Raw genomic sequence first — 26,774 nt, forward strand, 5'->3', positions numbered from 1 at the left:
CCTTTCGGGGGCATTTGACATGGCCGACCTCCATGGAACACTTCCTTCTTTAGTCCAGAAGTTATGGACTGAATTACGTCCTCCAAAATTCATAGGTTGAAGCTCTATCCCCGATGTGACTCTGTTTGGATGTTGGGACTTTAAGGAGGTAATTCAAGTTAAATGAGATCATAAGGATGAGGGCCCCAATCCAATAAGACTAGTGTCCTTTATAAGAAGAAAAAGAGATACCAGGAAGATGTGTGCACAGAGAAAAGCCATATGAAGACACAGCAAGAAGATGGCCATTTGCAAACCAAGAACAGGCCTTAGAAGAAACCAAACCTGCCGACTCCTGATCTTGGATCAAGTATTTGTGGACTCTAATTCATTAAACTGTGTTCAAGGATATGACTTTATCTTAAGGCTGAAGTGAGACTTCCTCCTTTCTAACCCAAATCTCCAGCTTTCGGAGCAGGCCCTATGCCCAATCAGCTTCATCGATGAAGAACACTGGCCTGCCCTACACACTCTGTCACATTTAGGACAGAAAAAGTTAGTTAGAAGGCCAGGTACAGACATTTACCTGGGAACACTAATTAGACTGAGTAAAGACAGGAGTCTGGTGGAGAGGAATCTGTTGCACTTGGAGAGAGGAAGTGAAGGAGCAGGCAAGAAGGACAGTATGCTTTCCGAACCTCAGTGAGGGAAATCAACAGAGAAGTGCAAGGCTTGGCTCTGGCGTTAGAGTCGCATCCATGGTACCAACTAGAGAGATGGTCCCAGTGAAGACCAGGCTGTGACTCAATGAATCAGCTGTTCCTCTTTGCTTGGCGGGGTGTGGGGTGGGGTGGGGGAATAAAGTAAAGCAGAAGTGTTCCCTCCAGTGCTCCTCTATGAAAACAGGGATCAGATGCAACATCCTCCATGGGCCAAGGCCAAGAAACATAGGTTGTATAGACCAGAGGGGAGAGGATCCACCTCCAACACCAAGCAACCAACACAAACTATTCTCTCTCACCACAGCTTCCTCCCTCTCTGGATTATAATGCTAATAATGACATGGTAGTTGGTGTAGACACAGCATGGGAAAGAAAAAAAAAATGCATCCAAGATGAGAAGAAGGCTTCCAGAGTGAATTTATATTGAATATTTTTCAGAATGACTTTTGGACATTTTAATCTGCTTTGACTCATTGAGATGATAGGATAGGTGATACCAGAAAGTAAATAAATGTGAAAGGAGAGGTTGTATTTAGATTCCATTTAAATTTATCTTTTATATTTTGGACAAAATAAAAATTAGTATATAAGAAAAAAAGTAAGCTCTTTCTTTTTAAGTTTATTGAGGTAACATTGGTTAATACAATTATATAATTTTCAAGTATACATTATCATTTGACATTTGTATATTCTATTGTGCGTTTACCAGTTTCCTTCAGCTACCATATATTTGATCCCCTTTACTCACTTCACCCTACCTCTACCCCCCTATATTTGACTCCCTTTACCCGTCTAACTCCTCAGTCCTCCCCCACCTCACTAGTAACCACTACTCTATAGTCCTCTGGTAACCACTAGTCTATATTCCATGGCCATGAGTCTCTGTTTGTCCTGCTCATTTGTTGCTTTTAGGTTTATATCCCACATATAAGCGATATCATGTGATTTTCAACTTTTTCTGTCTGACTTATTTCGCTTAGCACAAGTAAGCTCTTTAAATAGTACATTGAATATGGAAAAAATAAAATCCTTGGGAGCACCGCCAGTCCCTTTGAAAGTTGACATGCCATTTTAGAGTAAGCCTGCTTTGTTTAAGCTAGATTTGCATCTTAGTAGAAGCTTACAGGCATGTAACCTGTGCGGGGATGGTTACCATGACAATATTAATGAGCCTGTCCTATGACCAGAGATATCGTAGAGAATACGTTTGTGTTGCCACTTATTATCCTACCGGTCTCTGCTTTCTGAACAGGAAGAAATGAAAAATCACTTTAACAGAGGGAAATATTTATTAATGGGCTTGTCACGGGCCACTCAAACTTTGAATAAGTAAGGAGACTTTTACAGCATTAAAAAAAACAAAAGTAAAGGTCAGCCTAAAAACCATTTAGATAAAAAGTGTATTGTGGTTATAAAGGGCTACTGCTATGAAACTGGATGCTGTTCTCTAACCAATAACATCTCAAATTTACCATGAGTCTAGTTTGACCTGAAATACATGCTTCCATACTCTTCCTCACTGAAAGTTTTCAAAGCCTTTTTCATGTGATAATTAAATCAATAACCCTTCATACACCACTTAAACAGTAAGAATTCATTAAGCAGTACATATTTACCAATTTTTATATTCCTGTTCTTTACTGGCTCTTTAAAGAGAGTGTAGCTTTTCAGTCTCAGAACAAAATTCGACATGCATTATCCATATTTAAGTTGAGAAAAGTGAAGCTCAGAGAGTTTGAATAGGAGCCTTGGGGCCACACAGTCAGTGAGTAGTGCTTTGAGCACCATTGGGGTACAAAGGCAGTGGTTTCTGACCTATTACCTCTCCCCGACAGGTGTTCAGTGATATGTGAGTTCTCTAAAGACATATATTGTAAAAAGGGCAAGGGAAAGTCCCTACCCTCAAAAGGTGATTAATCCAGTCAGATAAAATGCATCATTCATTTAGAAAAAATTTAATTGAATTATGAGTCTTGAGATTCATGACCCAGATCCGATACTAACTGGATGTTCTTAGGCAAGACATATAGTATTGTTGTGCTTTGGTTTCCAGAAACTATTATCTAATAAAATCTGAGTCACTGGTTAGACCAGAGCTCTCTGAAAATGGTTTGGGCTAACTCAAAAAGTATTGGGTGTCCTGTCATAAAAAGTGTGTAACAGGAAGCTGACCTCATAACTGATAATTCCGCACTGAAAACTGCATTTAAACAAAGCAGAATGTAGATTTTTGCTTGAATTTTTAAATCATCTATTGAGAGACGTGTGTTAAAAATCTCAATTATGACTATGGATTTCTCTATTCTTTTAGTTTTATTAATTTTTGCTTTATGTATTTTAAAGTTATATTTTTAGTATACAGAGATTTATGATGTAGATATCATACTGTTGAATTGAATCCCTTTTTATTTTGAAATATTCTTTTGTATTTCTAACATTCTAAATATTCTCTATTGGTGCTTCTTACCTATAGCTTATGTTAATATTTTCATAACTATATCAGCTTTTCCTTGGTTAGTGTTTGCATGTCTTCTTTTTTTAAAATCATTATTCATTCTCTCTCTTCTCTCTCCTCTCACTCTTTCCTTATCTTTCTAGCTCTGAAAACTGTAGAAGAAATAATTCTGCTTTCCATAGATTTTAACACCCCCCACCGAAGCAGCTCTGTTTTGGTGCCAGGATCTCTCCTAACTATTGCAATATTGTGGAAAATTTCATCCTGCCTCTACAAGCTTTTAGCCTTGCCTTCATGCCCCATTCCCCCAGCCATCCACATGGCTCTATAATTCAATAGATGTCCCAGGTCTGAATTCATTGCCCAGCATAACCCTAAAAGCTTGACTAACTTCTTTTCCCCACAAAGACACTCTGTCGGACCAGCCTGGTCTTCCTCACATATCCAGAATTGGCAAATGCTCCAAGGGAAAAATGGATCCTCTCATCTTGGAGTAATTATTCCCCTCTGGAATTTTGGTTCATTTATTTCTCTGTTCTTCCTCTAACCTCTGATGTCTTTAAAGTTTTTTTTTTTTTAATTAAATTATTTTTGGCTTTTTCCAGCTGTACTAGAGACTTTCGGCTGCCACTGTTAACCACATTCTATAGAGAAGTTGAAATACACATACATGCAAAATGAGCATGATGTTAAAGAGAGACTCTAATCTACAGATGCTTAGATCACACCCTGTTGACCACATGGATGCTTATTAAAAATGTTTCCAATACCTTCCTCCACTCCTATCAAATCAGTATTTTCAATTGGATAACATCTGTATTTTTCTGGAACTTCTCAGATGATTCTTATCCTCTATGATATCCATAAGATCTCAATTACAAATACAGCACTCAACTGTAACTGAACTCAGAAGACAGACCTCTGGTTTGGTCTATAGGTTCACAGTATTTTTCACAGTACAGACACCCAATAATTATTTTAAATGCTGGTTTAATTAACAATAATAGCTAACACTTACTGCTGGATTACTATGTGCCAGGTACTTTTCTAAGCTCTTTACAGAGATTAACCTACTTCAGATTCATGACAATTCTATGAGATAGGTTCAACTGTTATTCCCAATTTTCAAATAAGAAAACTGAAGAACAGAGAGAGTAAGTAACTTGCACCAAGCTCAGGGATTCAGTGGGAGAGCAGGAATATGAACCTAGGCTATCTAGTCATTTTAGGCATCATATGAACCACTTCAATTGAATGCTTCCAGGAATAAATATTGAATGAATCTAATTATGTGGCTTCAACTAGCTTAACATTATAAAAACTCTCATCTCTAACTCTAATATTTACTAAACAGTCTAACCGTAATTTCAAGATGATGACATTATAGGATATTAGGTCTGACTGAATTCAGGTTAGCTAGTGATACCATAGACACTTTTTGAAAGACCAACGTTTAATTGACATATTAGATAAAACAGCGATACTCCCATTTCCTCCATAAACTGTATGAGCCATTGCCTGCTGCACCCCTATGCTCCAGTAAACCCATACTTCTCCCATCATCTGAATGGTTTGCTCATCAGAAGTCCATTGTCCTGTTCTCTAATTTACCATTGTATATTATTAATAAAAAAATTTGCCACTGAAACAACTATAAAACATTGGGAGAAAATTGTCAAAATCCAGAAGACTATGAATTCAAATACTTTTGATCGGTGTTTTTAGGGTTGGTTCACTTGAAAGAAAATGAGATGGAAAATCTTAGACAATGTATGATTTGTGTCCCATCTGAAGGCACGTGTGCTCAGAAAGGCCTTGGCTCTTTATCATAAGTTTAGTGAATAGATATACATTTTACATCAAAAAATGTTTACAATGTATGCTTATTTGTTAAAGAATTTCTGCTTTAAACAAATTCAAGTGTCTCCTGAAAGGTCACCTGATCAGCAAGAACTTTTCCTGACTACCCCATACAAAATAATAACCCTTTCCCCTCTCTGGCACTCCCTAATTCTTTTAACCTACTTTACTTTAGTACCTAACCCTTATCAACTCATACTACATATTCACATTTATTTGCTCATGTTCTTTTGTTTATGATGTGTGTTTTGTGTCAGGCAGAATAACGTTCCCCTAAAGAGGTCACGTCCTAATCCCTGAATGTTTTAACTGTGTTGCCTTACATGGAAAAAAGGACTTTGAAGATGTGAATAAAATTAAGGACATTGAAATGGGGAGTGTCTAGACTGGTCACTTGGGTCTAACTTAATTACTTGAGTCCTTAAAAGAACTTTTCTGACTGAGGTCAGTGTCTTGAAAAAAATGTGGCAACAGAAGAATAGTCAGAAAGATGTAACATTGCTGGCTTCGAAAATGGAAGCGGGCCATGAGCCAAGGAATGGGAGCAGCCTCCGGAAGATGGAAGAAGCCTAAAAGATGATTCTTCCCTAGAGCTACCAGAAAGGAATGGAACCTTGCTGACACCTTGATTTTAGTCCAATGAGACCCACGTCAGACTTCTGACTTACAAGTCATCAGCTAATAAACTTAGGTTGTTTTAAGTCACTAAAGTTGTGGCTGTTTGTTATAGCAACCATTGAAAACTAATACATGTCCCTTCAGAGAGTATGAGTTCAATGAAGACAAAAACACTGTTATATTTTCTGCTTTACCACTAAAACTCAGAACAATATTTCGCACATAGAAAATATTCAATAAATACATGTTGAATGAATAAATAATAAATGAATATGCCAATAAATCCAAAAGATATCTCTTTCTAGTCTTGATATCATAGCATAAGAGGGGTTCTACTGAAGTAAAACCAATAATAATACTATCTATTAAATGCCTTTTATTAGTCAGGCATTTATGTACATTCATTTTCCCATTTACTCAATGCAACTAATGTTAGGTATATTATCCTTATGTTCCATAGGAACGATCTGGAGCTGAAAAGCACTAAGTAACTTGGCCAGATCTACTTAGCTAAAAAGTTGAGTGTTTCATTAAGACACAACATATAAGATAATCATTTTTTTAATTTATGGTCAGTTAAACAAAAGGTAATTAAAAAACAATCAAAGTCAATATATAGAAATAATGACCTTGAAGTATAAGGAGGGCTATTTATTTAATCAATATGTAACAAAGACATTCACGACCCAGGCCTCAGAGTTTGTGTACCTGTGTGAGAATAAAGTGACGCTTTCAATACTCCAGTGATTTGAGTATCTCAAAGCACAGCAATTAGGCACCCTGACTAATTGGATTCACCATTAAAACTCCACATGTAAATTAATGGACCATGCACGCCCCTCATCCAGAAGGTCAACTTACAAACACCATAAGCACAATCTTTCAGAGACTTCTTCGTGCCCCATACACAGGTATAGGCTGGGCTCCCTGCTAAACCCTGCTAAACCCCTTACACAATGAGTAACTCACAGTTCCCTGAACCCAGACTGTTTTACACCCCTGCCTTTGCTGAGGCTGAACAAGCCTCAAAAATAAGCCTAGCCTCAGAAAGTGAGCCCAGCCCAGGTAGCCTAGGTGTTGAAACAGTATTAAAGAGCATATTAAAAAGGCTTTTGTGACAGAGGCAGTTGGAGGGCAAATCATTTTGTGTTTACTCACCTGATGATGCAGGTGTAGCTGAAATAAGAGAATTTTTCCGTCATACTTGGGTTTGGCGATCAGGTCAGCTATTTCCCAACTGCGAGCTGGTGGTGAATTCCTTAACTCCTCTAAGCCTGTCTCCTCATCTGTCAAAGAGGTATTTTAAAGACTACTGCACTGGATAAAACGAATACACAGGACAAGACCATTGCCCTGAAGGGTTTCACAGAATCAAAACATACCTTTAAGAATTAAAGTAACTTTGAAATTTGGACATAGTCAAAATACTCTAAATTGGGCAATTGATTGAATAATCAATTTCTGGTAAATCTCTACTATAGACTGAGAGCATAACCAGGACTAGACCATGTTACCTTTCAGTTTTCTTTTTATACCTTTTTGTGAACTATAGATAAATTCTCAAACCGTATCACAGGAATGTCTGAGAACTCAAGGAGAAAACACATTCTTTCATTCATTTAGGCAACAAATAGTAAGAACCATGCGATGTACTCAGTTTACTGTCCTTGAAAACAAAAGTGTCAAAAATGACTGCCATCTTGATGCTAGCACTCCAGGCTGGGAGGCAGGCCACAGACATAATAAATAAGTATGCTCTACAGTACATTATAAGGTGGTGAGTGTTATGGAGAAATAAAGGAAGGGAAAAGAAATGATGAGTGAAAAAGAGGTGGAACTGCAGTTTTCAAAGAGGGACCGGGAGAGAATCCACCAAGGTAGCATTAGCGATGTCTTGCAGGTGGTGAGGAGGCCACTGTCATGGATATCTAAGGGAAGAGCGTGCCATGCAGAGGGAAATCATATGGGAAAGCTCTAAAACTAAAACGTGCTATACAGAACCCTCATACACTGCTGGCGGGACTGCAATTGGTACAGTCACTATGAAAAACAGTATAGAGTTTCCTCAAAAAAACTAAGAATTGATCTACCATATGATCCAGCAATCCCTCTACTGGGTATTTGCCCCAAAGACTTGAAAATCCATATCCAAAAAGATATCTGCACACCAATGTTCATAGCAGCATTATTCACGGTGGCCAGGACATGGAAGCAACTGAAGTGTCCTATGATAGATGACTGGCTAAAGAAGCTGTGGTACATATATACAATGGAATATTACTCTGCCATAAGAAGAGATGAAATACTGCTATTTGCAACAACGTGGATGGACCTCGAGATAATCATGCTAAGCAAAATAAGCCAGACGGAAAATGTTGAAAACCACATGTCACTTATATGTTGGATATAAACCTAAAAGCAATAAATAGGACAAAACAAACAAAGACTTATGGACATGGACATGGACATGGACAATACACTTGTGGTTACCAGAGGGACGGGGGAGGGAGAAGGACGGAGGTAGATGGGGTGAAAGGGGTCAAATATGTGGTGACAGAAAGAAATCTAACTACGGGCCGTGAACACACAGTGCAATATATATAACCACCTTACTGTTGAATTGTACACTTGAAACTTACTGGATTTCGTTAACCAGTATCGCCACAATTAAAGAAAAAAAAAAGTGCTATACAAATATTCATAGAAAATAGCACCTGAAGGACATTTAAACCTAAATATATCCGTCAGGGCATAAACCTGAAGCCAGAGTGGTTCAATCACACATATGGCCCAAGTGCCAAGCTGGTTTGATGGCAGAAACCCGGGCTTGCATGACTCCTGGCTTCTGAGAAAGCTCTTTCTCCCAAAACTTAATTATTACATTCTCTTTACATTTATCAAGTAAAACTCAACTTCTTTGATGGAGATTTAGCATCATAAGACCATATTTGTAAGGTGGGAAAGGAGTGTATTTAAGTAAATAACAGTTTGTTTTGTCATGAAAGAATTCAGTGTTTAGTCCAAGAATTCAGTGTTTAGTCCAACTCTCTGGACGCTGAGAGAAAAGACATAGATACTCACCTCTTGTTGCTTTGACTTCACTGAACATTGACGTCTCCTAAGAAAAAAGCATCACTAAGCTCTGGGAAGCCCCATTTCCCAGTTGAGTGACTGCAGGAATCCCCCCGACCCCCACCCCTTAGCCATGGTTTTACTGTCCATGGTTTGTTACTGGTGGGCAACTGTGGTCTAAAATATTAAATAAAAAATCCCAGCAATAAACAGTTGTAAGTTTTAAATTGCACACCACTCTGAGAAGCGTGATGAAATCGCACGCCATCCTACTCCATCCCTCCTGGAACGTGAATCATCCATTTGTCCTGAGTATTCTCACTCTACAGATGTTCTCTGCCCATGAGTCACTCAGTAGCCCTCTCCGATTCGGATTGACTGTCGTGATATCATAGTGCTTATGTTCAAGTGATCCTTATTTTACTTACTAATGTCTCATTCACCTCATTTTATCACCTCACATCATCACAAGAAGAAAAAGGGTGAGTACGATATACGATATTTTGAGAGAGATGGAGAGAGACCACATTTATATAAACAACACATTTGGGAATAAAGAGAAAAGCAGTATTCCTGTCCTCACTGAACTTTCATTTTAGGGAGAAAGAAATGTGCAATAACAAATAAACATAAAATAAACACAGCTTGTGACAGAAGTAAGTAGGAGGAAGGAAGGCTGCTTTAGATAAGGTGAGCAAAATGGCCTCTCTAATGAAACAATATAAGACAAGGTGAACGCAAAGACCGAAACAGGTATAACATTGGAATATTGTAGGTGCTGTGAGAAACTGTAGAGCTGGAGCACAGTAAGTGGAGAGAGTCTAATGATGTTAGAGAGACAGTCATGCACCACACTATGTAAAACCATGGGAGCCAGAATAAGGTAATGTATGTTATTATTATAATGGCCATTGTGTCTACATAGTGGAAAGAGATGGAATGCTCACAGAGGAATCAGAAAAAAATTGATAAGATCAAGTCGTTAATATATGTCCAAAAGAAAAAAAGGAAATATCCCATAAAGAATAAAATTCTGTTTAAAAAATGGATTTCAGTAGATTCTTATGTAGAGTCGTTCTTCACCGAGGTCCCAAGAAGTGAAAAAGATCCACTCACAAGAAGCTCTGAACTCAGGTAATTAGTAAGGAGAGAGCAGAACAGACGACTGTGAATGCAGGGCCAAACCAGATCAGCAGACATTCAAAGCGGACAAAGATGAAGAAGAAGAGGAAGGAGGAGAAGGAGGAGGAAGAGGAGGAGGAGGAGAAAGGAAATAACATAGTAAAAACAGGGACATATGTGTTGGAGAAAGACGCGGGAAAAATATTTTTAGTGCCCTCGCTTCCATATAAGATGAATATAAAAATGAATTTTCTCTAAGGCCTTTCATCAAGAGCATCACCAGAGCAGTCTTTATGCGTTTGATCTAGACCCACAGTGCCCAATATTGTACCACTAACTACATGTGCTTATTAATATAAATTTAAATTAATTAAAATTTTTAAAAATTTACAACTCTGTTTCTCAAACTGCTACGGTTTCAAGGGCTCTATAGCTATATGTGTCAGTGCTATTGTTCAGCCAGCACAGATCCATAGATAAGCAGCTTGCAGTCATGATAAAAAGTTCTACCGGGCAGCACTGATGTAGAGTCTTCTTACGAAATCTAGTCAATTGTGAATCCATAAAACCTAGCATGGTCTCTTGCATACAACAGATGCTCAATAAATATTTTTGAACTGTTGAATTATGCTGGAATCAGAATAACTAGGAAATATGGGGGTGGGGTATTTACGAGAAGAAATCTGCCACTGAAATTTTATTAAATCTATTTATAATTGAGACTCCATGTCAATAGATTGCATAACAAAACTTTCTTCCTGAGTTCTCAATTGATGGTTTTGTGGAAATTCTCATTATGATTTTTATAATTTAGAACTTCCGTTTCTTTGACAACAAAGCCAGGTCAAGTAAACATATGTAGCTACGTGCTATCTTTATAACTGCCTTACATCAAGAATTCAATATAGATTCTTTCTATATATTCTGTGTTCTAGACAAATCTCTGCCTAGCTTCTGCTCCCCATGCCCATCTTACGGGGATGCTGTGAAAAACAAGTAAGGTAATTATCTGGAAGTGCTTTGACAATCATAAAGGTCATAGATATTTTTTAAGTTATTATTGTAATTTGGGGGGAGCAGTTTAAGTTGTCTATAAATCAACTATTGGATGGAGCTTGGTATGGCTAAAATTATTAAAAGCTTTTCTCAGGCTAATAATTAACTTACCTGTTCTGTTGCTTATCGAACTGAAACACCTGTCTTTTCTGTTAATGTTTAAATTCATTTCAGAGATGTCATATATGTTTGTTTGGTCATAATGAAAACACTGCAGCCTGGGTCCATTCTCCCTTTTCCCTATTACCTGCTTCTGATTCTTCCCTTCTTCCTGCTTCTGAGACCATAATTTTGGTCTCAAAATTATGCTTGTCTTCCCCCTGCCATATCTTCAGGAACAATCATGGTTTTTAGTCAGGAGATGAACAAAGGCATCCACACATAAAAGGAAATGTCACTTTTAAAGGATTCATTTGAAAAAGAACAATAGTAAAAGAAAAAGGAGAAATTTTGTTACCGTCTCAATAACATTCAACCTAATGGAGTTATCATAATTATTAGTATGCCTAGCTTATTCAATTTGGATCCCACACTGGTACATCTGATATATATTTCAATTTCATATTAACCTTATCTTTTTTATTTTCAAAGCAATTTATAGTTCACTAGGCATTTTCACATTATGTCCATGTGACTCTCTCAGCTACCTCCTGAGATTGGTCAGGCAAGTACTTTTTTCTCAAAGTCTCCCTTGGCTCAGAGAGGTGAAGTGATTTGCTCAAGATCACATGACTGATGTATGGCAGAGCTAGGATCCAAGTTCCACTGGTGTCATCCCGGCCGACTTGTAAATGACTCTGCACACACACAGTTTGATTGCCAGTTGCCTTAAACCATTGTGTTACCTCTTGATTAGTCTCTGTAAATATTTTTTTTTTCTGTTATAAATCTTATAAAGTTATGGAACATTAACTTCAAAAAGTTATGGAATATTTTTTATCTAGATCACTTACTTTCTACTCTTACCATGGACTGTAAAATAGCCTGTAAACGCCAACCAGAAATAAGAAACTCACAGAAGCCTCCGTCAACACTGAAGTGAAAAACCTTCACAAGAACCTGAAATCGAATCAGTCTCTAGTGTGAGTGTGTGTTTTGCTATGAAGGATTTTTCCTATTCATGCTAAAAAAGATCAAAATATTGTAGACAAGATAAATTTCCAGGAAATGGAAGTAAGGCCACCAACTGACACTATGCACAGAAATGCCATGAGCCACATTGTCACAAGAAAAAAAAAATGAAATTATTCATAAGGTTGATTTTTGAAACAACTTTGTATCGATTTTTGTTGGAAAACAGCCTTTTGGCCATAGCAAATAGTATCACAAATAAGCTGGCCTGGGAGCCAGTTGTGCTTTGACAAAGTTCTATTTGCCTTCAGGAGACCCACAGAGATGGAATGCAAAAAGTGGGCAGAACTCCTACTGGCTTATGAAATGAGACAATGTGGCAAAGTGGGCAGAGCACGAGATTTGAAGTTAGAAGTATTAGTTCTTATAATTAAAAATTGAGCTGTTTGAATACTTGCACAAAATTGAATATAGCTATATATAAGAACACATATACAGCAAACCATTTGAAGGTTGGAAAATGAATGTAATGGATAGAATTAAAGTACTAATGAAAAAAAAATCCCTCCTAAACTATATCCTTACTCTTCTTTTGCTATGGTACCTATATTTTTTATTCTTTCAACTAAGATAAAATAGTTTATAATCTAAGAGATAAAACAGTTTTATTCAGCAACTGTTAACAGAGATTAATTTGGTCACTAATATCCCTCCAGAGAAAATGTCTTTTTGCTACACACAAAGGTATTTTCCCATGCCTTTAAATGATCGACAACTTTATAGATTTTCTTTGGCATGATTTGGAGGATATTTCTACAGTTTTCTCAAGCTCATATTGAGGTTATAAAATTGCCTGCTAACTAATATCTTGGGTCCTGTTTGTTGTAACAAGAAAGCATATTGGAAAAACTGCAAGGTTGATTGTCAGGGGCATGGGACTGAGGAGCTAGTCTTGAAATTAATACGAAGAACAGATATAAGAGTAACCTCTTTTGCAGGTTTAGCTGACCCCAACCTGGGATGACTTCTAAGTCTGCCACAGTGACACCACTGTGATAGGAATTAAATTATGGAACACACAATGGCCCACTTCTCTCATTTTGAAAGTTGGGTGTTTGCTGCATTCAACCCACACCAGGAATTTCTCCACTCCTCCCACTTTATTCATATCCTCTATTTGTATATGTATTCACCTCCCCCAATAAAATGATAAATTAGGGAGAACAGACTACATATTATTCATCTTTGCCTGCATACCTTTCAGTGATTACCACCCTATGCAAATAGTATATGTATTAAACATTTATTAAATAAATGAATGAAATATCGTTGTGACCTTGGATAATTCAGCCTTTATCTCCATGTCTCAGTTTCCTCATATATTAAATAAAGGTACAGGGATTGGAGAGGTGGTATAGTCTAATGACTAAGACTGTGAAATTTGGGACCAGAGAGACCAGGTTCAAATGCTACATCCATAGTAGGACCTAGGGAAAATTAATTAACCCCTCTGAACTTCAATATCTTCATCGGTAGAATGAAGATGATAACACCTGTGCAAATCGTTGTGAGTATTAAGTGAAATAATGCATGTAGAATGTGTAGCATAAAGCATAGTTGTAGTAATAATAATATAATTTAGAAGTTAAATTTTTCATGGCTCTGACATACTATATATCTATGTTTTCCTCAAAGGGATGTTCCATTAATCATTAAAAACACAGGAAGAATTCACGAAATGACTCTTTTCTGCACATCGAGTGCCACTTAGTCATTTTTGACCTCAGTAAACACAATGGAGATATGAGAGAAAAGAATCTGATTGTGCTATCTGCCATCTTAAACAAGATGTAGGTTGTGGAGTGGGGAGGAAGAGGCCAGAAAGAGGAAAGCAATTACTGTTCTTCCATACAGTAATTTAGTGAGAGGGAATACAATGCATGATCCCTTTATCGTGGAACACTACTACTATACAATTAGCATTAATATTCAAAAATCATTTACCCCATTGCATTCCAATCAGTGTTGTTGTCTTAGAAAATTAGAAATTTTGCCTCAGCTACCCAGGGGAAATTTTTCTCATGAGAGAGGCCACAAGATGTACAAAACCTACACATAGAAACACCAGCATTTATATACATGGTTGGTCAAACTGATATAGCACCCCTGAAGTAAAAGTAGACACACTTGAATTCGAGAATAAAGCCAGTTTGATAGTAAAGCCACTGAAACCCAAGAATCTGGCAAATTTATTTAGTACTAAACATTTTGACACTCTAAAGGATTTTTAAAGCTGAAAATTGAATAATGGGTGATTTGAGAATCACCAACATTAGAGCATTTGAGTTTGTTGCTTGTAGTTTCTATAAATATATTAAAGTCAGTTTTTTTCTTAAAAAGCCATAGTTTTGATCAAATAATTTTAAATGCAAATGTTGACTGAGAATACCCTGTCCTTTTACTTATAGCCCCAACCTCTTAATTAATTATTGCATAGTTTTATTAAATTTATTTACTTGTTCAGTGTATGACTCTCCCATCAGGCTTTAATTTCCACATGTACACTTACCATGTCTGTTTTATTCAAGAATGTGTCCCAATCATCTAACATGACATCAGGAACATGGCAGATGTTCCAAGAACTATCTGTAGAGAAAATAGATGAATCTCACTTAGGAGACTAAGGGAATCTCGTGAAATAGAGCTCCCGGGGTCTTTCATCATACCCAGAAGTCTGAATGCAGGGAAAGAACTCCGGGATTTTCTAATGGGCTTGGTGCCTAGCTCCTTCACTTAACAGTTCAGTGAGATACACTAAATGAGTAAATTATTTAAACTCCCTGGGCCTCCAAGGGTTGTTGTAGATAGTGAATTACATAATAAATTAAAAGTTTACATAGTAGGCATTGAATCAAATATTGCCTCCCTTCTGAGATGCATCAACCTCTTTTTGACCCTAAATTAATCTAAATATCTAAGCAAAACTCTTTACATTCCTGTATTCATTTGAACTTTACATAACAGTTTCCTTTGAGATCATCTGTGGTTATTTCCAAAGGAGACTTATTAGCCCCAAAGCAGAACTAAAAGGAATGATTTACCCCAAATTACATAGTACTTTATAGGCATAAGGAAGATGAAAACTTTTAATGACCCACTTCTCCTTAAGTTATACAGAATTTTGTCTTCAGCACAGCAGTCCTCAGTTTCTACATCTTTCCTGGGGACAATGATGACCTAGGTTAGGGAGATACTGTCCAATGAAACCAGATTCTTCCTCCTCATCACCAAAAACAGTTTAGCAAGAGTAAAGCATGTGCTTGAAGCATCTTCATAGACTTTATACTCAATAACGCTTAAGATTTAACTCCTCTTAGATGGTTCTATGCTAAAGAGAATAATAGTGGTCTCTGAAACTAACTGACAGAGGGCTTTTATAAACCATCCCTGATCTGCTCCACGGAAGAAAACTTTGCTCTCAGTGGACTAGGGAAAGGTCAGTCTATTTGTTCAGTGACACAGACCTAGGGTTTGAGGAAGTATCAGCCATTCCATTCAGTAGATGATTCACAAATATTTGTTGGATAAATAAATGAGTGAATGAAAAGTGAAGCTGAGTTGTGGGAACAGATTGTTTACTCAATAGAGACCTCGAATATTACAGTATAAAGAGACTATTCCAACTCCTTATTTAGTATTTCATCTACTCCTCATGTATAATAGATCTGAAAAGATATCTCTGTTTAAAATTTTCAGACATGAGAAGCCAACTTCAGGCAGGCCATTTCATCTGCACCCCATTCTAACCACTGGTATATATTTTTCTTCCAAAGAGCTAAAGTCTACCTTCCTTTAACTTCCATGCATAAGCCCCAATTCTCATCTTTCTTCCAAAAATAGTTTACCAAAAGCTACAAGAGAGCTAACACATCCCTGACAGTCTAAAATTAACACAAATTCCTAATAGTCCACTGAAAAGGGATAGGCCTTCAAAACCAGCTTCTGAATAAAGACATCAGGATTCACACCCAATGAACACAAGCTTTCAAGTAAAAGGTCTCAGAATGATGGTGAGAAAACCACTAACTTTATATTTTGATAAACGTTTTATTTCAGACAGTTTTAGATTTACAGAAAAGTGATGAAAATAATAGAGAGTTCCCATCTACCCACACAACCAGTCTCCCCTTTTATTAATGTCTTATATAACTGTGGTATATTTGTTATAATTAATGAATCTATATTAATATATTACTACTACTAAAGTTTATACTTTTTTTCAGATTTCCTTCATTTTTTACTTAATTTTTTTTTTTTTGTTTTCAGGACTCTACCCAGGATACTGCATTAAATTTAGTCATCATGTCTCCTTAGGATCCTCTTGGCCATTCTGGTTTTTGATAACCCTGATGATTTTCAGGAGTATTGATCAGCTACTTTGTAAAACGTCCCTCAACTGGAATTTGTCTTAATGTTTTTCTCACAATCAGACTGGGGTTATGTGTTTTAGGTATTAACACCACAGAAGTAAAGTGCCATTCTCATCACATCACTATTACACACTACCAACACAGCTTCCTATTTCATCACCTAGCTAGTGTTAAAGCTTATGAACTGGCTGAGTTAGTATTTGTTAGGATTCTCCACTCAAAATTGCTCGTGGTTCCTCCCTTCCACTGTAATCTTCGGCAGGAAATCACGGCGCAGCCCACACTTAAGAAGTGGAGAGTGACACTCCACACTTCGACGAGGGTGAAGTATCTACATCCATTATTTGGAATTCCTCTGCATGGGAGATTTGCCTCTTCTCCCTCATTTACTCATTTGATTATTTATATTGGTATGGACTCATAGCTATTTTACCTATTTATAATCCAATATTTTTATTTCTTTTTGTTCAAGTTGCTTTTAGCTTTGGGCATTGGGAACTTTCAGCTGGCTCTTGGTTGCTTTGACAGACTCCAATAATTTTGGCTTTTTTTTTTTTTTTTTTTTTTTGGAGCATTTCTCCACTCTCTGGCACTGCAAGATGCTCCAGATTATTTTGTGCATATCCTGCCTCAGTATTAAAATCAGTCACTTCAATGAGTCCTGGTTCTTTTTGCTGGAGAATGGTATTAGAAATTAAAATCTAGACAGAAACTGTGCTCATTACGCCTAGGGTATTATTGCCCCTAGACTTTCACAGTGTACAAAGCGAAGAAATGTATGTGTACAGTAACTAGCACATGCACTGTAAGTATTTCTATATGCAGACATCTGTATCAATATCAAGCTAAACAGAAGTTTACACTGATGTCCTCAACTCTAATCCATTGCCACATGTATCATTCTAGCCTCATACCCATGTAAACTCCCATTCCAACAGTGAGAAATCTGGCTACCACCATCTACCATTTACTGAATCATCCTGCTCCAGTATAAATATATAACTGTGACAGAGATGTTAACCTAGACTCTTGCAGGAAGCCACTTTATCAACTAGATAGAATATGATGCATATACGCGGCTTCTTTTTCCTTTTGTCTTCTAGATGGCACTCGGTTCTCAAGGTGCTTAAGTCAGCACCTTTCCTCCTCACCCCTTCTGTGAGGTTGTTTCATAATTTGGAATACAGTTGGACTATTTTGCCAAATTCTGGATTCTATCATGAGACCTCCCAACCTCCTAAATGATTATTAAATTTACATACATTAAGGTTCACTAATGTGCAGTAAAGTTCTATGGGTTTTGACAAATGTAGAGTGTCGCATAGCCATTACAGTATCATATAGAATAAATTCACCACCTTAAAAAAAAAATTCTCTGTGCTTCACCTATTCAACCCTCCATTCTCCCCACAAACTCCTAGCAATTGCTGATCTTTTGTATCGTCTTTATAGTTTTGCCCTTTCTGGATTATCATATAATTAGAATCATACAGTGTGTAGCCTTTTCTGACTGATTTCTTTCACTTAGCAATATGTGTTTAAGATACATTCATATCTTACTGTTGCTTGTTTACTCATTTCTTATCATAGACTACTATTCTATTGTATGAATGTATGACGATCTTTTTATCCATTTATTTGTTTCCAGTTTAATCTTAACTGTTTCCAGTTTCTGATGATGATGAATAAAGCAGCTATGACCATTCACCTGCAGGTTTTTGTATAGACATAAGTTTTCAGATCACTTGGGTAAATATCCAGGCACATGGTTGCTGAACCTCAATCATATAGTAAGACTGTGTTGCTACATAGAAAACTGCTGAACTGTCTTTAAAGTGACTGTACCATTTTGCATTCTACCAGCAATCAATGGATTTCTTGTAGCTCTGCAACCTTACTAGCAATTGGCTAGTTTTATGGATTTTCACCATTTAGTATGGGTGTCCACTATCTAATTTTTAACCCAGTATTTTCGCTACTGTTTCAATAAATGGCTGCTGAGGTAACTTCCTCCTTGAACATGAGAGGAAGAGTGCTCCTGGGAGGAGGGTTGGTGTGCCTGCCAAGTTCAGAGTCCGCAGCACTAACAACCCTTATCGTTGTACTGAGAAATACTTTTTTATATGATAGAAAATAGGAAATCAACTCAGTTTTTTCCCTATAGTATATTCAATTATCTCGTCATTTCTCTATAAATTTGTGTTTCCATTTCTAATAGATACCAATTTACTTAAATGCACATTTGTTTCTGAGCTATCTATCATTCTTTTGGTCTATTTGTCTGTCGCTGTACTGCTACATTATTTTGTTACTATAGATTTTACATCTTGTGTTAATAGGTGAGACTGTTTTCCCCCTATCAATTTAATACTTATTTTTCAAAATCATCTTATTCATTTGAGTTTATTCTTCTGTATACATGGAAAAAGAAATTTTCCAAGTTACTCCTCTCAAAAATTATGCTGGAATTTTGTTTAGAATGGACTTGAATTTATTGATTAATCTGAAGAGAATTTAAATGTTTACAATAAAAACTCGTCTCCTTCATTAACATGGTGTATTTCAACATTTGATTCTTGTTTTAGTTAATTTAAAGTAATTTTAACATTTTTCTTCATATATCTTTCTTGTATAGATTTCAGGCAATCTCTGGTATTATGTTGTTTTATAAATGGTATTTACTCTACATTTCCAAGTTGGTTATTGATGAATCGTATTCATTTTTATTGCGATTTTAGATCAGCATTTTTTTTGCACTGTATTATTGGTTTTAGCACTTTGATAATTTTTTTAAAGTTCTACAATGAAATTATCATAATTTTAAAGAATAAAAATTCTACCTCTTTCTTTCCAAACTTCATATTTCATGTGTCCTTTTCTTGTGTTATTGCTTTGGTCAGGACCAGTATTAAGTTGACCAGTTGGTCCCACTTTGACAGTGTCCGATAGGGCTTCCAGGACACTGGACTTCCTTTTAATACTGTAACTGCCCCAAACAGCCCAGGTTTCCTGGTACTGATGAGCTTCCCAGAATGAAGTGCAAAATCCTGGAAGGTCCTGGGCAAACCAGGATGACTTGATTACTCTGCCTGTAGGAACTCACTAAATGGTAACAGAAAAAGTGGGAATCATTGTCTTGTTCTCTACATTAAAAGTAATATGGCTAATAATTTCCATTATACATTGTTCCCCATAGGGTTCTTTAAATAGTCATCATTAAGTTAAAGAATTTAATTTCTGTTGCTTGTTTTCTAACCATTTTAAGCATAAATCATTATTGACATTCATCCGGTTCTTTTTCTACACCTGTGAAGATGATAGATTTTTGTCTGTGGTGAATCATTCTGGCATTGTGTGGACAGATGCCATCATATCATAATACGATTGCAGTGTACCACTGTATTTGCTTAGCTGTGCATTAGGGTCCCAGAACTTATTCAAGTTGTTACTGAAAGTTTATACTTTTTGACCAACTTTCCACAATTCCTCCACCCCTTAGACCCTGGTAACTATCATTCTACTCTTTTTCGATAAGTTTGGCTTTTTTAGATTCCACATATAAGTCATATCGTAAAGTATTAGTCTTAAATCTGTACTATATGCATACTCATTTCCAACTTTTCACTGTGTTTTATTTATTTAAATATCTTATTTTTTGTATGGGCCCTGCCATTGCCTTGTCTATTTGTCATTTGAAGTTTGGGGAGTTGTGAATCCTGTCTAATTTTTTTCATGTATCTCATTTTATTTAATTCTACTTTTACATTTATTATTCCTTTCATTTTTATTTCTTAGGATTTACTCTGCTGCTCTTTACCTCACTTCTTAATTTGAACAGTGAGCTAATTTATTTCAATGGTTCTTTTTCTCTGATTAACGTTTCAAATTCATTATTTTCCTTCTAATCTGCATCCCACAGGTATTAAAATCAAGTGCTTTCTTTGCCATTTAACCTAAATATTTTGCAGTTTCCCTTATTGTTTTCTCATTTTATCATGGATTATTTAATAGTATTAGTAGTATGTTTAATATATTGTCTAATTTTACACTTTGCCATTAATTCCTATTTTCTCAAATTATGACTATATTTCATGTCTTGAATGATACTGATTTTTTGGACTTTATTAAGGACACCTTGTTTAGTGAACTTTATGAGACTTTGATATACTCGATAACAACATTAATAGCTTCAATGAATACAGGTTCAAAAGTATTTTCCATCAACAATTTGAAGATATTTTATTACTATCTTTTTGCATCCAGTCTTATTGTTGAAAAAAGCAACTGATGTCATCACTCACTTACCGTGCAGGTATGTAGTTTTTCCTATCTGAATCATTTAAAAGCTTTCGTTGTCTTTTATGTTCTCAAATGTCACTATAATTGGTCTGCGTATAGTTTTTTCTTATCAATTCTATCAGCACTCTGTGCTTTCTTTCCACCTAAAGATTCGTATCTTTGTTTAATTCTAGAAAGTTCTCATTCATTACTTCTCCCGCTACTTTCTCTCCTCCATTTATTTTTTGCTCTGCTTCTGAAAGTCCTTTTAGTTAGCCATTGATACTTCTACTACTAGCCTCTCTCTTAATCTTTCTTTCCCTCTGCCCACTTATCAATTCTTGACGTCTTCCGGGAGAGTTCTTCAACTTGACCATATAGTTTACTTGTGTGTTCTTCAGCTATATTAATTCCATCATTCAACACATCCATACAGTAATTTGCTTTAACAATATTATTTTTCAGATCTAACTCTTCCAGCTGTTCTTCATAACTACTTAACGTTTCACATATTCTCTTTCATCTCTCTAATAACATAGAATATGTTTATTTTAAATGCTAGTCTATGTGTTCCATTAATTGTACATTCTCTTTTATGCATGTTCTATTTGTGTGTTTTCTTTCTAGAGTTGTTCTCCTTATAGGGCTCATTATTTCTTCATGATACCTTTTTATTTCTAATTCTCCTAGACTAAGGCATGCATTGGCCTGTAGTATCTCCCTGGGGCTGGGGGTGATATCCTGGATGCCAGACTGTGAAACCTAGGGTGGGATCCTCTAGCAGATTAATTATCTAAGAATTTCCCATCTACCTTTTTTTATGCATATGATGAAGCCTTGGCATCTATTTCCAGGAACTGGGGATTCATTTAGAATGATCATAGAATGTTAATGTAGCTCATTTTTAGCTGAGAAGACATGTAAAATAAATGAAAACTAGAAAAGCCAGCTAAAGAATCTTAGAAAATCAAATGAACTAATTTTTTTTAATTCTTATCACTTTCTTTGATACTTTCTGCTTTGAAATTGGCTCCAAATGAATGTATTCTACATATGCTAACACCAGAATATATGGCAAAGATGATTAATTGCATTTGATTTTGAAAATGCCTGTCTTATATATGAAATTTATATATCTTCCTAAATATTTCCCAGAGCAATGCCTAATTTTGAGGAGGAAATAGAAATACATTTTTTCCCCTAATCGACAATAGCAGACACACTAAAGCCTGGTCTAGCAGATGAAAAAAAAACCTATTAGCTGAAACAAAAAGTATAGGCTATAATAATCCACAGAGATTAGTTACCTGCCATGATACAGCTTTTATAGAAGGGGGAAATGAAAGGATAGTTATATAATTACAAATATTACACATCTGACTAGAGTAACTATAGCATTCAATTTCCTGTCGGTAAAGCAATAGTAATATTTGATCCACATATGCCCCTGTATTAACAATAAAATAGCCACTATAAAAGAGAGTAAATTTCATGGGACGGTTACGGTTTAATAGTTAAGGGCAAAGGCATGTTTATCAGTGAGCTAAAGTTTCAAAGCTGACACTTCCCAGCTATGTGGCTTTGGACAAGTGACTTCATCCCTCTCATTTTTATTCCCTTGTCTGTAAAACAATTGACAACAGCACATACTCCTATAGAGATGTTGTGGAAAATCAAGCAGAGGGCACAGGTAAAATACACGTCACATGGTACCACCCCCAAAACATTACCGATTAATATCTTGAGTGAATATGAATTTCAAGTGGGATGTACAGACTTCAAATATAGTGGCTATTGACCAAAGATTATTAGGGTTTGAGCAGCTCGAAGAAACGTTTCTTTTCTTGAAGCGACTGAGTAAGCAGAGTCAGTAGATAGAATGTAATTCAATGTCGATTTAGAGCTCCGAGCAGGGAAGTCATGTGGTCAAAGTGAACACTTGCAAATAGGCATGAAATACTTTGAAAAGCAACATCTTAACCACCATAAATGTGGAAGAACAGTTGATAGCATGAGCCGGGAAGCACCTTTGGAAGGTTTCTCTTTTTTTTAATACGATTTGAGATAGCATTTAAGGTAGGACCTTTCCATGGTGGGTCAGAGAGATGGGATGGCAGAAAGACATAACCAGCTGCTGCCGGCTTTGAAAATGGAAGAGGAAGGACACAAGCCAAGGAATGCAGTGGCCTCTAAAAGCTGGGTGCGCCCCCAGCTGACAGCCAGCAAGAAAATGCGGCCTCGGTCACACCGCTAAAGAAATTCTGCCCACGACCTGAATGAGCAAGAAAACAGATTGTTCCCTAGAGCCTCCAGGAAGAAACATAGCACAGCCAGCACCTGATTGGAGCCCAATGAGACCAGTGATGGAATTCTGACCAACAAACCTGTAAGGTAATAAGTTCGTGTTTCTGTAAGCCACTAAGTCTGAGGTAAGTATTTATGGCAACAACAGAAAACCAATACTAGAGATAGACAGAGGTTTTAAAAAGACTATTAACTGCCAAAACAATTAACTCTCAAATTTTATTACAAGCGGCTCAGTGGTAAAAATGGCACACAGTTCTGTGTGCAGGTCTTAGAAAGGTCCTCAAAACACATTCCTAGTTTCCTATTCTCAAAGACAGGCTCTTCCCCACTTTGTGAATATTATCGGGCAGGTTTTCACATTGAGAAGGCATTAGCTGTAAACATGTTTCCGGATGTGGATGGTGTCATGGACACAGGGATAAAATTGAGGAGGAAAGGCGCACTGGAAAGGAACAGGTCTGTTAGGAATATGAGCCTTGGACCACTCACTTCACAGCCTTCTCTTCTGGCCAAGCCAAGCAAGATATAAAATATTTTAATTTTCACAGCTTCCACTTGATTTACATTCAGGTAACAGATCACCCATTCTTGTTTTACCATGTGGTGGACAGGGAATTGTCTCCGTTCCCGACAGCTCCTGTCTGGGTCTGCACTGGCTAAATTCTAATAACCTATCTCAACTTCTCGGCCACAATTATTCTTTCATGGATGGGCAAGATTCGGGCCTAAACTAATCAATGCATTGCATCCCCTTGGCTATCCAGGAGTCAGTCCAAGTCATGTGACCCATGCTGATCCAATTAGACTGCCCCAGTGTTTGTTCTGGAAGTACTGGGATATAGACTTCTCTTCCTATGGTTGTTTTGGTACAGGTCACAGTCTGGAACAACTGCAGCCCTTGCTTCTAATATGAATGGAGCCACATGAGGACAAAGCCACACAAGCTGGAAATCATAGCCCAGAATCACACCAAAAGGCAGGGCTTAGTGAAAAATGAGAATGTAAATGGTGTCTGCGGTCAGTTCTACCTCTGCACTGTTCAGTTACATAAGCCAGCAATTTCCCTTCCTTAGGCTAAATGTTCTCTCATTTGCAACTGAAACATTTCTATCTGGTTGACTACTCTAGTGCACCTGAAAGGCACACTTCCTGGAGAGATGCTAAAGGCTCTAATGATTACCCAGGGAGGAGATGTGGGCGTTAGCAACAAGACCATACCGCTGGTACTACGTATGGTACTTAGAATCGAATGTGTACAAATATATTTTTATGTATGCATATATTTGCATATTGTCAATATAATTATTTATAAAATGATACACAGCCCAATTACAGTATAACCAGTGGATTTGAACTAGGGTATTTCAATGTCTTTGTAAAATCTTGAGTTTCAAAAGCCACTTTTCTCTGAGTCACCAGAATGGAATGGCTCCCGATAACATTAGCAGCACCACATGTGGTGGTCAGAAGGGACAGGCCTGGGCAGCAGCCCCCATTCTAGACTCTGCTCTGTGGCACACGCAGAGGGCTGAGCAAGACCCATGCAGATGGATCCTCAGAGAACTGCTATCAGCTATGTGGTACATTCTGGGCAGCAGGGACATGGGCACTAAAATCAAGGGCCACTTAGTTCAGGTTTAAAGTAAAGCCACTTCTCTCTCAGTAGTAGGATCTAAAATCAACTTGCAAGATGAAATTGCATGTAATAAAAATTATGCTTGAAAAATCATTTAAATTATCCTTAAAGCACAGTATATATCGTCTTCTGTATTTAACTCGACGAAATAACATGTGTATGTGAATGGTCTAATGTACTTTATAGTGCATATGATGTATATAAAGAATATGTATGGAAAATGTATTTTACCAAACACAATTGAATTAGAGCGAGTTCAGTGCATCCCTACCATACACACATAGGTGTATACGTTCATTCCCATAGGTTGTATGGTAGTTTGGTGGTTAATTGGTAAATTACAAATATGCATACAGATGTGGATATAGATAGCCATCTTTGACGTCTCCCCATCTCTTAAAACCTACATCTGAAGTGTCAGCAAATTCTTTCAGTTTTACCTCCGGACAAATTCATTTTCACCTCCATTGCTGGGTCAGGTCATCATCGTCTCTCGCCTGGATCACAGCAGTGGTCAGCTTAGCAGTCTCCCTGTTTCACCCTTGACTCCCTTCAGTCTATTCTTCACACGGCAGCCAGTGTAACCCTGTTAAAACACACATCAGACCATGCCGCTCTGTTCAAGATGCTCCATTGGCTCCCATCCCAGAGTAAGCAACAAATTCCTTACCAAGACCTACACGGCCTGCTTAATCCAGTCTCCTACTTCCTCCCTGTCCCCCTCCTGAGTCCCCCACTGACTCACTCCAACCTCTTTGTTGGGCCTCAAACCCACCGGGCACATTTCAGCATCAGAGCCTTGCACCTGCTCTTCTCCCTGCCTAGAATGCTCATCCCCCAGGGTAAGCTCTTCTCTTTGCTGGCATGAGAATGTAAGCAGCCATGTTGAGGAAGTCCACATGCCCGGGCCTTGTGGGCATCCTCCAGGACCTGAGGGCAGGCTCCAGCCTACATATAGTGAAAACAGGAGGCCTTCAGTCATAAACCACAAGGAAGTCAGTTCTGCCAACAGCTTGAATGAGATGAGAAGCAGATTCTTCCCCAGTCAAGACTCCACATGAGAATTTCACAGCCTGACTGATACTGTCTAGATCCTTGTGACCCAGTCAAGCAGTGTCCAGACTCCTGACCTCATGAATATTTAAATGTGTGTTGTTTTGAGCAATTAATCTGTGGCAACTTGTTACACAGCAATAGAAAATGAATATAGGGGCTAAAGAAATAATTCTGGTACTGGTGGCACTGGATTGATTTCATAGTCCACACTGTCCTTAGCTAAGATGCTCACACTTTCCTTTAGTTATTACTGATTGCAGAAAGTCCGTGATTTTTATTATGTGCTTGTTCAAAGTAGTCTCTGGGGTCTGAGTCTTCATTAAGTTATTTTTATGGAAGGATTTGCCTCCTTCCAGTATGTACTACTTGATGCCAGTTAACAAAAATGGCCTTAGGAACCAGTACTTGACCTCATTAATCTTGGCCACCTACATTGTTTCAAATCTTTTTTCTTTTGGGTATTACCAGTATTAATATACCTGGTATAGGTAGAAAAAGGATGTCTTAATCTTCCTTGCCAGGGAGAGTTATTTCCTGTTGGGAGTCTAAGTTGAGAATAAATCCAGCATTGCACAGAATGTGGAGCACCGTGATGCTTTTTCTGTCGAGATTTGTCACCCTTCTTTCCAGTGCTGAAATAGCTAAAGGGCATTGCCATTTTAGAAGTTCATTCCCCAATGTAATTTCGAGTCTTATCATAACAAGCCTCATTTTACTTTCTCCTCCTCTGTTTTCCTTCTCCCCACTCTGCAGTGTGCCCTGAAGACTTCTCGAAGGCACAAAGAGGAATAAAAGAAGAAAAACGGGGAATAAAGGGGGAATGGAAAGAACAGAAGGAGGAGGCAAGGTGGGAAGGAAGGATGTTGAATTAAAGCTTTGTCATCTACTGTGCTCAATATTATCATATAAATTCTATCTAATCTTTGTTAAATGGGTATTATTTCTTCCATTAAAAAAAAAAAGACCAGGAAAGGTTGAATGAATTATCCAGAGTTATAGTGAGATTAATGGTTCCATAGATGTTTCTACAAGTTCTCTTCAAAAGAAAGCTGTGTTTCGAATTGTTTTCATTGCGTGTATTGTTCTGTTGTTCGGTTTAGTTTATTTAAAGC

General features: G+C 37.2%; 1 long non-coding RNA gene across 1 annotated transcript; it reads right to left on the reverse strand.

The window, feature by feature from the left end:
* Positions 1-6,810: 6,810 nt before the first annotated feature.
* On the reverse strand, positions 6,811-25,326 carry LOC120582752 (uncharacterized). Its single transcript, XR_005647629.1, has 3 exons — positions 25,047-25,326; positions 14,525-14,601; positions 6,811-6,920 (listed from the first exon to the last, which is right to left on the reverse strand). It is a non-coding gene; the product is annotated as an uncharacterized LOC120582752 (long non-coding RNA).
* Positions 25,327-26,774: the final 1,448 nt, after the last annotated feature.

The sequence above is a fragment of the Pteropus medius genome, unplaced genomic scaffold (genome assembly GCF_902729225.1).
Source record: "Pteropus medius unplaced genomic scaffold, Ma_sr-lr_union100, whole genome shotgun sequence".
Lineage (NCBI taxonomy): Eukaryota > Metazoa > Chordata > Mammalia > Chiroptera > Pteropodidae > Pteropus > Pteropus medius.